Source organism: Anser anser (assembly GCF_964211835.1).
Source record: "Anser anser genome assembly, chromosome: 3".
Classification (NCBI taxonomy): domain Eukaryota; kingdom Metazoa; phylum Chordata; class Aves; order Anseriformes; family Anatidae; genus Anser; species Anser anser.
The window spans coordinates 107,024,706-107,038,391 of record NC_139722.1 but is presented as its reverse complement, the minus strand read 5'-3'; the positions used below and the strand labels follow the sequence as shown (position 1 = coordinate 107,038,391).

At 40.5% G+C, this 13,686-nt stretch overlaps 1 protein-coding gene across 1 annotated transcript in view; it reads left to right on the top strand.

Annotated features, from left to right (window-relative positions):
* Positions 1 to 7,831, top strand: part of LOC310897755 (uncharacterized protein) — a 56,854-nt gene extending 49,023 nt beyond the window's left edge. Inside the window, exon 3 of the mRNA XM_083831682.1 lies at positions 6,208 to 7,831. The gene's annotated coding sequence lies outside the window, so the exon portion shown is untranslated. The remainder of the gene's footprint in view (positions 1 to 6,207) is intronic.
* Positions 7,832 to 13,686: the final 5,855 nt, after the last annotated feature.

Sequence of the window (13,686 nt, the reverse complement as noted above, 5' to 3'; positions counted from 1 at the left end):
TCCCCAAATAACCCAGGATCTGTGGGTGGTCCATCCAGGGAATTATGATTGGGATCACAATTAATATATTATCATCTTAAAATTCCAAGGAATGTACTTCTTTGCAGCATTTAATGCAACTTTTAGTCTTTGTTGCACTTTTTTTACAACTGCAGATTTTTGCCCCTTTTACAGTTCATATCAGTAATTCATTGTTTTATCAAGCAGACAAGTGTCAATTTTTCTTTTACTATCAGATATTAAAAAAATAATTGTATGCAAAACAATGCTTTTCCAATTCACCCATATTTTTTTCCACTATATTATCTCAATTCTTCTTCTTTTATGATTTATGACAATTGCTAAAGGCAATCAACATATACTGCACAGTTTGCAGTGTTAACCTTGTATCGTTCTGTCTTGCTTTGGTTGGAATTAAAGCAAGGAAACAGTCGTCTAGGAAATATTAAAGTCTTTCCATCAAACTACGGTCCATATGTCTCATTTTAAGTTGGTTACAAGGCTAACAGAGTTACAGAGATGTTTTAAAACCTTTGCCTGTAAAAACTATGGAAGACTAGAACTTCCAAAATTAATGGCTCAGCTAAAATATTATCCAACAATCATATAAAACTCAGAGGATTAATTTACTCCTAGATGTCACAGGCCCTGAAGGACTCATTTGCGAACTAGCTCATGGAAATAATTAATACTGGAGGTCATGTGATCTTTACATTAAAATGTCAGTAAAACAATTCCCTGTTAATCTCATTAGCACAAAACAAAATAGTAGACAATATAACTACCCACATTTTCCAAGCCAAGCTTTCATATGTGTGTGCGTATATATATGTATATATATATTTAAAATTAGATTAGATAGTTTGAATGTATATAAAAATATGAATTGGTAGTTAATTTTACAAGGTATTGTATTACCTTATTTGCAGACTATTTAATCTAAAAAACAAATAGGTAATTCAACTATTCATTAATCAGCTAAATCTTGCTGACATTTTCAGAACAAGGGGAAGAAAACATGAGATGTTTCCCATTATAAATAGAAGAAATATGACAATTTATTTCATCCTCACAAGACTTTTGAAACTTAGAGAGGTACAGCCATTCCAGATACTCAGGTGCTTTACTGTGATCAGTGTGCAACATTATAAATGACCATCTCTAAAGCTGTAAAATGAAAAACTCCAAAGTTATGAAATACCAGACTGCAGTCTGTAGTGCCAATTATTTCTAACCCCCCTGTTTGGGTGTATGATGCTATACTCTTTAATTACATGAGCACACACTGTTTTTCCAACAGAATGCCTGCCTCAGGGCACAATATGGATGTGGCTCACTTACTGAGCAGCTAGTCAATATTTGGTGTTATCCTTGTTGTTTGAAGTGCTTTATTTACTGCATGCTACTCAAATCCAGCTCAGAAATCTGGCATTACTTTTCACACAGATTTTTCTATGATACTCTTCTGTATAGCATTTCGTAAATTGTCACACACATCACATGGCAAGGCAGGCTGCTCTGGAGACGGTCAGTTCGGCTGTGTGGATGTTCAGGGTGGTGGATCGTGGTGTACAGGGCTCTTTTCTGAGCCAGGGAAATCCCAGGTTAATGGAGATGCCCACCAGGCTGTTCTCATGAGAGAGGCTGCTAAGGCTTGTCCATCATAGAAGGACAGCAGTCTTTATTAGTAAGACCAGTTGGTCTCAGGGTACCCAATCCCCTGAGTTCGAAGACTGACAGGGAGTGAGATGAAGGTCCTGTATTCCAACAGGAAAATATAAGTGATCTACTACATCATTTTTATTCTGGAGAAGAAAAGGCTGAGGGGAGAGGTCATTCTTTTCTACAACTACCTGAAAGGAGGTTACAACAAGGTGGGTGTCAGTCTCTATTCTAAGGTCACAAGTGATAGAACATGAGAATATTATCTCAAATTGCACTGGGGGAAGTTTAGATGGGACATTAGGAAGAATTTCTTCATGGAAAGGGTGGTCAAACATTAGAACGGGCTGCCCAGGGAAGTGGTGGAGTTGCCATTCCTGAAGGTATTTAAGACATCTGTGGACATGGCACTAAGGGACATGGTTTAGTGATGTGAGTCAGACTGATGGTTGGACTAGGTGATCTTGAAGGTCTTTTCCAATCTACATGGTTCTATGATTCCATTATTAAACATTGATTATATTATTTTCACAATGTGGCTGTAAAATGAGAGATAGCATTTACAGATCACAAGCTTGAACTGAGAAAGTATCCCTTAATTTGTTAAGCTGTGTTTCCACAATTCTGATGGTCTAGTGGAGGCAAGATTTGTAGGAAGAGATGCTTACTACTGTCCAGAAGGCTGTTTATCAAGCACAGATTCATCTCATGGTAGTCTATGATACTGCGTGACTATTTCCAGTTTCTGTTTGTTCCTCTTGGGTCTGCATTATGATATATCCTCCTGTTCTGTTTTTCACCCAACTATGTCTGATTCCTTCTTGCTATATAAGTTTCTGTTCCCATTTTAGCTTTCTGTGATCCTGGGTCTGGCTTAATCTCTTGTCTTTAATTGCTGCTTCTGTTTATGTATTATGAACTCTTACCCTTGCTCTTTCCTCTGCTTTTGCCTGGACTTTTAGCCTTGTTTGTACTTTTAACAGTTCTAGGTATCCTTTAAATTTAGTTTATCAACTAATAGAGAACAAGTCTTACGAGGAGCGGCTGAGGGAGCTGGGATTGTTCAGCCTGGAAAAGAGAAGGCTCAGGGGCGACCTTATCGCACTCTACAGGTACCTTAAAGGAGGCTGTAGCGAGGTGGAGGTTGGTCTATTCTCCCACGTGCCTGGTGACAGGACGAGGGGGAATGGGCTAAAGTTGCGCCAGGGGAGGTTTAGGTTGGATATTAGGAAGAACTTCTTTAATGAAAGGGTTGTTAGGCATTGGAATAGGCTTGCCAGGGAAGTGGTTCAGGCACCATCCCTGGAGGTCTTTAAAAGACATTTAGATTTAGAGCTTAGTGATATGGTTTAGTGGAGGACTTGTTAGTGTTAGGTCAGAGTTTGGACTAGGTGATCTTGGAGGTCTCTTCCAACCTAGATGATTATATGATTCTCTAATAATTTTGGTGACCATCAGGTCACCATCTAGCCTGTTTAAGAGCTAGATCCAAGAGAAGAGTTAAGGAGAAACTAACCTAGGAACATCTTGTTCTTTTTCCCATCCTTCCATGAAGGCAGAAACTTCCCCAGATTTTAAGTCTTCGGTAGTTCAGTTACAGTGTATACCGAGTCTACCTAGTAGGCTTTAAATGCACTGAAACACTCTGAAACACTTTGTGCACAGCATCTTTTAAGCATGGAGAAGATTTAGAAATTATGTTTGTCTTCTGGAGCAACAGAAAAATACAGACCTGCCCCTGGAACTTTCCTTTACACAGATAATCATATTAGGCAATGCAAACTCTCACATGATGAAGACTCAGATGACTAGGCATTGCCCCGTTGTGGAATCGTCCTTTCTTTTCCACCCTACTAACATCAACATTTTGTTGTGGACTGTGTGTTAAAATATTTTTTCTTCTGTTTGTATTGGCTGTTTATTCTACCATAAATTCTCTCATGTTTGGAGAACAGACTAATGACTCAAAGCAGAGCCCCACTTTTTGTTATTAGTAAGGTTTCTGATGCAATCTCACATTGTCGAGAAATAATGGAGTCAACAATGCAAAGCATGTTTCAGAAGTGGTTGATGCAACAGGCTATTCACAGGTATGATAACATGATACACTTGGTGTCCTTTTATGTTTTTATACATATTATGATCTTCATAAAAGTTACTCCTGTACTAAGGGAAGTTTTTGTTGTCCTAAAATGATTATGAACTGCTGAAATTAAAAGTAACAGCCTTTCTTATGCAGACTATAATATAATTCAGTAAAGATAGCTTTAACATAAAAAGGGACTCTCACAAATTATAATCACAGTCTCATGTATGCATAAATTTAATTGTATCCATAAATATAATTGTCAGTAAAGACAGAATTTTGTCTTTTTAACATGGATAGCTCCAATGAGGCATATAGCAAATTTCAGTGTATCTCTAAGTGACTACATTACAAGTAGATATTTGTCTTCTGATTTTGAACATCTTACTCTCCACCAATATGCGGATCTACATATAGATAGCTATAGAGAATTTCCTGGGGTTCCAGAAGACAACATTTTCTTGAGTATAACTTAAAAGAAAATTATTACGGGAATACTTGTTCACTATGAGTTCTTATGCGTGTTTTACATGGCATAACTCAATAATGAAACACTACAGGGTCCTGATCACATCTATTTACCATATTCATATACTCACATCAAATTATGTTTCAGTTTGATGTAATTAAAACACTGTTTCATATTATTATGCTTTTTTTAAAAAATCATGTCACTATGAAAACTACCAGTCTCTAATCTCAGATCTAGTCCCCAAATCACAATATTTTTTTTTTTTTTTTTCCTCTGGCCATTTTCTATGGAGTTCCAGTATATTTTTTTACTTTGGTCCCTACAAAAATATTTCAAACCCACCGTACACTTTTTTAAAGTTTAAACCCCAGCAACCTTTAGAGCAGAGCCAGTAACGTTAGAAGCACTCAATATCAGATAAGCATTAGTGTCATAAAAGGAATTGCATGGACAGGGAAAAACACAGTTACAGGTAGTATCAAAAGCTAAGGCAGGAAGATGACAAGCTGTTGGATGAGAATAATGTCTTGGAGACATTGGAAATAACCTGAGACTTAAAAAATATCCTGAAAATACACTATCAAAGGGAATCAGAGTTTAAACCTCTGTAAGTTTCTCACCCACAACTTCAGGGAGTTCATGAGGTCAAAATAAAAGCACATTCTTGATATGGAAAATGCTGTTTCTGCACCCCAGTCTTCATTAGATTGGTGATACAGTTTGATGGGTTGAGGCAGAATTACAAGCAAAGACTATGAAAGAGGTTTAAGGTAGCCAGTATCTGTCTAGAAGACCAAAATGGTCTAATGAGTTATTGTAGTGTGTTACATTTGCAAAACACACTATATAAGAGTTGTGATGCTAAAGAGAAACTCTCCTATTCCTATAGGAAAAGGCCATGATGATGAGCTAGGGCAACCGAGCAAGGAGATTCGCAGTAGAAAGAGAAAATTAAGAAAAGTTAAAATAAGCTGGGAAGAGAAGCAGTTGTCATAATCATATCCATCTGAGGGAAGTTTACTGTCAGACCAGCAAAGTGAATCAAAAGTTTGTATAAATAAAAGCTATGTGCTTCATTCTACATATTAGGAAAAGACTAGTATTTATATATTAGGAAGTTACACAATCTTAAACAAGAAATGATGTGTATTTTTTTATATTGAAAATAAATGGAACAAATTCAGCAATGAAGCAGTAGTTATTTCTTTTCACAGGATCTTTCATTGAAAAGACACAAATCTCCTTACAGGCAGAGCTATGACTTAGAGAGTCAGCATGAGATAGAAAGGGGATTTGACAGTTACCTAGTGAGGTTCTTACTAAGGTATGGGGCAAACTGAATGGTCAGAATAGCTCCTTACCAACCTTAAAAGAAGAAGAAAAATGTGGTTTGACTGTAGAAACATCTGAAGAAAACAAACAAACAAACAAAACTTATTGGGAAGTTGGTTCTCAGTACTGCCTGCCTTAGGAAGTAACAGTGCCAGATAATTGACAGTAATACTTAATACACTCCTTGCTGTGGACTTGCAGCTTGGCTAGTAGAAAGCGATCTACAGAAACACTGGCAATTAGAGGAAATTTGATTTTCTAGTGATTGCCATTTAAAATAGAAGCTGCTGCTTGCAGAGCTTGGGCCAGCCTCATCCTTCCAGTTGTGCTTATCCACTAGGAAGTAGGCTGCAAGGTCATAAAGCAATATGCACAATTCCCTCTAGGAAGGTAGAGTTGTATGCCTTGAAATTAGACCATTCATTTCATAACACACAGTCTTTGAAGTATAAGAGAAGCTAACAGGTTCAGACAGCACTATTGCGTACTCCAGATTGTACTCCATCACTGTTGCCTTTCTGCCTGTTTGTCCCCAAAGAAAATGTGGCTGCAGCCACCATGTGTTATATGGCTCTCCTAAAGGCTCTCAGACGTAAATGAGGTTAATCAAGAGAAGTGTGAAATCACAGCAAAGCCAGTGTTTCCTGTTTTGCAGATGGTGAGCTGCCAGAAAGGATCAGCCCAGACTTAATTGCAAGGCTGATGAGAAAGGCAGGCAAGATGGGAAGGTATGTGATATGGTGTGGGCAGACCATTACATAACAGCAGGGCTGTTACACACGTGGTCCCATATGAATCAGCACACTCCAAAAAAAAAAAAAAAAAAAAAAAAGCACCATCTATGTTTTTCTGCACTCCAAAAATTCAGAGATAAAATACCCCCATTATTTGCCATCTGCATTGGATGCTGAAGTTTCAGTATACCAAACCACTAACAGCTGGGGAATCACCTGAAAGAAGTAACAACAAAAATGTAGTTTGTTTCCTTTAGGATGGGCAACTCAAGGGTGAATGCAAAACACATTACCAACATCACCTGAAGTGCAGACAAAGGGCAGCAGTTGTCTTTTGGCTGTATGCAAACTGCTTTATGTTCAGAGGGCCAAACAAAGCGTTATTGCACTAGTCATAGTCTCACCGATATAAGGCAAACTTCTATGAGACTGATCAACAAGCTGACAAGATTGTGATTTAAAACTTAAAAGGAACCTCTACTCCCTTTTTACCTTGCCCCAGGAAGATACAGTTAGTCAGATGCATGTATAAATACACTCATAAGCATATCCGCTGTCATGTACGTTCAGTACTCATATGCTGGGTACATATGTATATATCCTTATAAAAGAACAGAGTTGGGTTTTGTGGTTGTTTTTTTTTTTTTGGTTGGTTGGTTGTTTTTTGTGTGTGTGTGTGTGTGTTTTGTTGTTGTTGTTTTTCATTAGGAATAAATTTTACCCCAAGGCAAGGGAATATCCTATGTCAATGTCACTCCAAGAAAATTTCAAAGAAACAATCACTACATGCAAAGTCGTGTACTTCTAATCCTTGTCTTACTTTTCTGCATTGGCCAGTTGTAACAAAGTTGTGCTCATATTTATCCTCCCAGGGGCAAGGTTACCCTGAATCTCCGTGTTTCTTTAATGCTAACAGAATTAGAGAAATATAATGCCAACTGCATGCCATTGAAACAGGCAGAAAGGATGTCCATGATCACCAAGACAGTTGACTGAAGTATAAAAACTATATTTGGCTGAAGAATCCAAAACCTTTCCAGTGTCCAAAAATGCCTGAAGTATTATGACCTTAGGTTTGTGTTGTAAAAATCAGCTTCACAACCTAAGTGCTAGGAAGTTAAAGTTTTCATCATCTGACACAAGGATACCAGAATGTGAACCAAAACATTTCTGGAGGTGGCTGTGGGCACTAGGCATCTAGCTGTTTCTGTGGGTATAAAGGAGAGAGAAGAATATTGTGTACAGATATTTATATATGTCACTAATTTAACTGGTTGTTTTTATATCCTGTCTTCCAAAGAACTCCCACCCCTCCACACACAAATCTGTAAGATAACTCACCTAGATTTTGCAAATATTTTGTACCAGAACACGTTACTTAAAAAACAGCAGAGGAAGTGAAATAGTCTAAATCTGTGCAACAAAAAGTAGATTATCTCCGAATAGAATACATTTCATACATTTCCAGAAAGAACTCATGTCTTTCTAAGAAGAGAGACTGGAGGCTTATGATATCTAAATACAGTATATGTTTATTTAAGGATTTTTGCCTACTCATATTAGTGCTGGGAAATCTTAACCAGTGGCACTTTTTAAAAACATGATCCCCTGTTATAATTGCTGCTTTTTCAGTATATAAGAAGAAGGGAATCGGTATTTCTGGAAAGGACTGTTGACTGAGAATTCAGCAACATAGCCTTATAATCTTCAGACATGGATTTTCCTGTAAATGCTCTATTGAGTCTCAGTAGCAGAAGAAAGACTTGGACCAAGTAAACTGAAAAGTAACAGAAATATTGGGATACATCCACCTCTCTCTCTCTCTTTCTCTCTCAGGAACTTGAAAACAAGACAGGTCATCATCATCTCAATGATTTAAGAGGCACTTGAGAGTCAGGATCTCACTGTCATCAATTTCATTTGCAATCTTTTTTATACCTGAACCAGAAGAGTGCCTCAAAGTCTCGTTAGTATTTGAAAAAAATATTTTAAGATCCTTGGAACAAAAGGACTACTTTAATATTTCAAAGGAAAGTAGAATATCATCTCTTCTGCCAAAGATGCAGAATGCATTTTTAAATTTGCATTATATTAGAGAATATTTGTGATTCTATGGGGGACTATAAGGGGTTCCATGGTGTAGCTGGAAACTGCTTGGACTTTTCATTTGCAAGTTCAGACCATTATTCTGTCATAGCGACCATTATTCTGTCATAGCGCATAAGCAAAGCCTAGAAAATACTGATATGTTTCCAGTTCAGAGAATCATTGAATTGTTAAGGTTGGAAAAGACCTCCAAGATCATCTGGTCCAACCATCTCACTACCACTGATATCACCCACTAAACCATGCCCCTAAGCACCATGTCCTACCTTTCCTTAAACACCCCCAGGGACAGTGACTCCACCACCTCCCCGGGCAACCTGTTCCAATGCCTGACTACTCCTTCTGAGAAGAAATGTCCCCTAATTTCCAACCTGAACCTCCCGTGGTGCAACTTGATGCCATTCCCTCTGTTCTATTGCTAGTTATATGATAGGCCAACCCCCAGCTCCCCACAACTTCCTTTCAGGCAGCTGCAAAGAGCAATGAGGTCTCCCCTGAGCCTCCTCTTCTTCTGACTAATACCCCCTTCTGACTAACACCCCCAGTTCCCTCAACTGCTCCGCACAGGACTTGTGTTCCAGGCCCCTCACCAGCTTCGTAGCCCTTCTCTGGCCACACTCCAGGGCCTCGATGTTCTTCTTGTAGTGAGGGGCCCAAAGCTGAACACAGTGCTCGAGGTGCGGCCTCACCAGAGCAGAATACAGGGGGACAATCACCTCCCTGCTCCTGCTGGCTGCACTATTTCTGATACAAGCCAGGATGCCGTAGGCCTTCTTGGCCACCTGGGCACACTGCTGGCTTATGTTCAGGTGAGAGTCAGCCAACACCCCCAGATCCTTTTCCTCTACACAGCTTTTGAGCCACTCTGCCCCAAGCCTGTAGTGCTGTATGAGGTTGTTGTGACCAAAGTGCAGGACCCAGCACTTAGCCATGTTGAAACTCATCCCATTGGCCTCTGCCCATCGACCCATCCCTCTACAGGGCCTTCCTACCCTCCAGCAGATCGACACTTCCCCACAACTTGGTGTCATCTGTAAAATGGCCACCCATCCAGTTTTTAACCCAGCAAATAGTGTACCTGTCCAAGCCATGGGCTGACAGCTTCTCCAGGAGAATACTGTGGGTGACCATGTCAAAGGCTTTGCTGAAGTCTAAGTAGACTACGTCAACAGGCTTTCCCTCGTCCACCAGGCAGGTCACCCAGTCATAGAATGAGATGAGGTTGGTCAGGCACAACTTGCCTTTCATGAACCCATGCTGAATGTGTCTGATGCCCTGGTTGTCCCACATGCTGTGTGATTACACTCAAGATGACCTGTTCCATCACCTTTCTTGGCACCAAGGTCAGGCTGACAGGCCAGTAGTTTCCCGGGTCCTCCTTACGACCCTTCTTATAGATAGGCACCACATTAGTAGGTCTCCAGTCATCCAGGACCTTTCTGGATGATCATGACTGCTGATAGATGTTAGAAAGCAGCTCAGCAATCACATCTGCCATCTCCCTCAGCACCCTTGGGTGGATCCCATCTGGCCCCATGGACTTGTGATAGTCCAGGTGGAGTAGTAGGACTCTGACTATTTCCACCTGAACTTTGGGGGGTTTCTTCTGATCCCCATCCCAGATTTCCAGATCGGGAGGCTGAGTACCCTGAGTATAAGTGGTCTGATAAGTAAAGACTGATGTAAAGAAGGCATTAAGAACCTCAGCCTTTTCCTTATCCTCAGTAGTTATGTTCCCCCCTGCATCCAGTAAAGGATAGAGATTCTCCTTGACCCTCCTCTTGCCATTAATATACTTGTAAAAACATTTTTTGTTATCCTTTACCATATTGCCAGGTTGAGCTCATGCTGGGCTTTAGCCTTTCTGATTTTCTGTGTGGTACCCAAACTTAATTTTATTTTTATTCCTGAATGCACAGATGGATTAATGGATAATTGGCTGACTGGCCAGACTTCATTATGAAACAGTTTGTAATTCACTTTGTAAAATTCTTATACCTTAGATCCTTTTCCTGCTTGTCAAAAAGGAGTGTTCTGCACTAGTATTTATATCACTTAGATATAATTTTTTGATTCATTTGATTTAACCATCTTCTGACTTTTAGTCAACAAGGATGATAACATTAATAAAAGTAAAGTTTGAAAGGAAGCTGTGAATTTGTTAATTGAAAAATCTGTTTTAAACTAGAAAAAAAAATAGCTATTTCTAAAACAGACGCAAGTATAGAGGCTTCTTCATCTAAAAGTTTTTGTATATTTATAATGGGCAGCTACTTTTCTTTTTTGCAACTCAAATGCAAATAAGAACTTAGCAAAGGGCAATGCTTCAGTAAGTGACATCACTGGCAGTAATAAAGTTAGATGTATTACTTACACAACTGCTTGCTTATTCTTGAACAGGACCTACTTCCTAATTGGGATGCAAACACCAATATTCAAAACATGCATATATGTACAAGTTTGTAGACTTAGGCACTAAGCTTGGTAACTGTTGGCAAAAGCTCTCAGCAAGTGAGTAGGGCCTCTAGAGAAGATTTATTTTTCTGTCATCTAGAAAGGTCAAGAAATACAGAATGAAGATTTTCCTGTTACACTGCGGTTAATAACTGGGAAAAATATACAAAATAATAATAATCACTGGAACATGTTTATGACTACATTTCGAGTCGATACTGTAAAAGGAGCCATTCAGAGTCATTCAGTCCAAATTTGTCCATACTTATTCCCTAAAATAAGGAATAACTCTTTATTAGACAGAATGGAAAAGGATGAGGGGGCACTTCTTTACTGTGAGAGTGATAGAGCACTGTAACAGGTTGCCCAGAGGGATTGTGGAGTCTCCTTCTCTGAAGATATTCAAACCCCACCTGGATGCCATCCTGTGCAATGTGCTCTAGGTGATCCTGCTTGGCAGGGGGGTTGGACTAGATGATCTTCAGAGGTCCCTTCCAACCTCAGCCATTCTGTGATTCTGTGATTTAATTTGGTATTTAGCCAACACATAGGACACTCCTAAGAAACCGCAGTGCCCACTTCAGGCCACCTTGCTGATTGGGTGCAGACCCACAGTAGCTGAGTGGAGCTGGCAGAACTGGGTGCTGGCTGCAGGGTCCATAGCCAGAACCACAAGTGGTAAACCATGGCCAAAGTCAAGCCAGGCTGTCCAGCCCATAGCAGCAGTAGACTAGGACAGAGGGTTGGCTAGAAACCAGGCTGCAACATAAACCTAAGGTCTATGCAGGACTGGATACCAGCACAACTACAGCATAAATGGTCAAGGAACTTACAGTCCTGGACTGAGCTGCAATCGGGCTCTTGAGTCATGGGGAGGTGTTGGGGGGAGGACCCATGGGAGGCTGGTCAGGGCCATCAACTAGCTTCCAGATGGAGGAAACCTTGTTCCTGCTGCTCCTTGATTCTGCTTGTAGAGGGCCCATGAACAAATGTGCTTGTTCAGGCTCTTCTCTTTGTTCTCTTTGGCTCATTGGTTTTTTGTTTGTTTGTTTGTTTGTTTTTATAAATAGGAAGTAAATGCAAGATCTATGAAAAGTAATAAAGCAAGTATTCAGAGGCAAAACATATTTTTAAGAAATACATTGTGTTTTCAGCTAGTTATGGTTTCAGTTAAGTATTATTGTGAAAAGAACGTCACCTGCATTAAAACTGGGTGCCAGATTAACAAATAAAAATAAATACAAAAATGATCTACTCACAGAAGATCTTAGAGCAATGAAAATCCTTACTGACCCAGTGACAGTTGCAGCCTGCTTGAGTGTCATACTTCATCATTTTTAAGGACACCTGTCTGTGTGTCATCGTTTAAGTTCCCAGAGACACAACTTAGAAGACAGGAGCTCCAGAAAAGGGAGCATATATTTGATGTAAAACTGTTTTCTGCATTTACTAAGTCCAGACAGTTTCAGGGACTGAAATGGCAACAAATACGAGTGAGGGAGATATGAAAATTGTAGAAACTTAAAAGTCAGTGTCACAGCAGCATGGGCTATAGCCCAGCCTGAGAACAGAATCCTGCAGAAACAGTCTCACTGCCCCTCTGCACATTTCCAGTTTAAGTAGTCTGTGTTACAATTGAGAATACTGAGAGGGCAAGACCTCTTCTTCTGGCACAAGATGAATCCATACTCCCGAGAGTAAAACTGGCCTTGCTCTCCATAAGACCTTTAACAAGCCTTTGACAACATTTTCCCCATGAGATCCTTTATGAAGCTATTCAAGAATGGGCTGGATGAACAGACAGTGAGGTGGATCAAAAACTGGTTGAACGGACAGTCCCAGAGGTCCGTGGTGGTCAGTGGTGCAAAATCTAGTTGGAGGCCAGTAACAAGCAGAGTACCTCAGGGGTCAAAACTGGGTACAGTCTTGTTTAGTATCTTCATTAATGATCTAGATGATGGGGTAGAATGCACCCTCAGTAAATTTCCAGATGACACAAATCTGGCAGGAGTGTGTGACTCACCAGAGGGCCCTGAAGCCATCTAGAGGGACCTTGACAGGCTGGAGAGGTGGGCTGACAAGAATCTCATGAAGATCAACAAGGAGAAGTGTAGAGACCTGCAACTGGGGAGGAAAAACCCCAGGCAGCAATACATGTTGGGAGCCCCCCAGCTGGAAAGCAGCTGTGCAGAAAAGGACCTGAGAGAACTGGTGGACACCATGTTGAGCATGAGTCAGCAATGTGCCCTTGCCAGTAAGAACGCTAACGGTATACTTGGCCACATCAGGCAAAGTATCACCAGCAGATCAAGAGAGGTGGTCCTGGTGAGGCTGCCTGTAGAGTACTGTGTCCAGTTTTGGGGTCTCCAGTACAGAGAGACCTAGACATACTAGAAAGAGTCCAAGATGATTAATCACAGAATCATCTAGGTTGGAAGAGACCTCCAAGATCACCTAGTCCAAACTCTGACCTAACACTAACAAGTCCTCCCCTAAACCATATCACTAAGCTCTAAATCTAAATGTCTTTTAAAGACCTCCAGGGATGGTGCCTGAACCACTTCCCTGGCAAGCCTATTAAAGGGACTGGAGCACCTCTCCAGTGAGGAGGGGCTGAGAGATCTGGCACAGTTCTGCCTGGAGGAGGCTCGGGGGGGGGGGGGGGGGGGGGGGGGGGGGGGAGCGGGGTTGGGATCTTGCTAATGTGTGTAAATACCCAAAAGGAGGGTACAAAGAAGTCAGAGCCAGGCTCTTTTCACCCAGTGCCAGGACAAGAGCCAATGGGCACAAACTGGAACACATAAAGTTCCGTCTAAATACCAGGAAGCACTTTTTTACTG